At 44.9% G+C, this 501-nt stretch overlaps 1 non-coding gene across 1 annotated transcript; it reads right to left on the bottom strand.

The window, feature by feature from the left end:
• Positions 1–394: 394 nt before the first annotated feature.
• Positions 395–501, bottom strand: LOC111830286. The gene has a single exon (XR_002833670.1). It is a non-coding gene; the product is annotated as a small nucleolar RNA R71 (small nucleolar RNA).

The raw sequence follows: 501 nt of genomic DNA, 5'->3' as shown, positions 1-501 counted from the left end.
AGTGGAGATGGACCCTCCACCAAGGGCACCTACACTAATAGGAGCCGGTGATGCCCCACGAAATCATACCACTCATCAGGGTATAGTTCCTCCAGTAGTTCAAAACAATAACTTCGAAATCAAGAGTAGTCTCATTTCGATGATACAAGGCAAGAAGTTTCATGGAATGTCCATGGAAGATCCTCTCGACCACCTGGACAAATTGGACAGAATGTGTGGCCTAACCAAAATCAACGGTGTTAGTGAAGACGGGTTCAACCTTAGATTGTTCCCTTTCTCCCTTGGCGATAAAGCTCATCAATGGGAGAAGTCACTACCAACTGGATCAATCACAACTTGGGAAGAGTGCAAGAAAGCGTTTTTTTCTAAGTTTTTCTCCAATGCACGAACCGCAAGATTAAGGAACGACATCTCTAGCTTTGCACAGCGGAACAATGAAACCTTCTATGAGGCACATGAGCGATTCAAGAGCTACCAGTCCCAATGTTCTCATCACGGTTT

Source organism: Capsella rubella, unplaced genomic scaffold, assembly GCF_000375325.1.
Source record: "Capsella rubella cultivar Monte Gargano unplaced genomic scaffold, Caprub1_0 scaffold_6, whole genome shotgun sequence".
NCBI lineage: Eukaryota > Viridiplantae > Streptophyta > Magnoliopsida > Brassicales > Brassicaceae > Capsella > Capsella rubella.
This window is presented reverse-complemented; position numbering and strand designations above follow the sequence as displayed.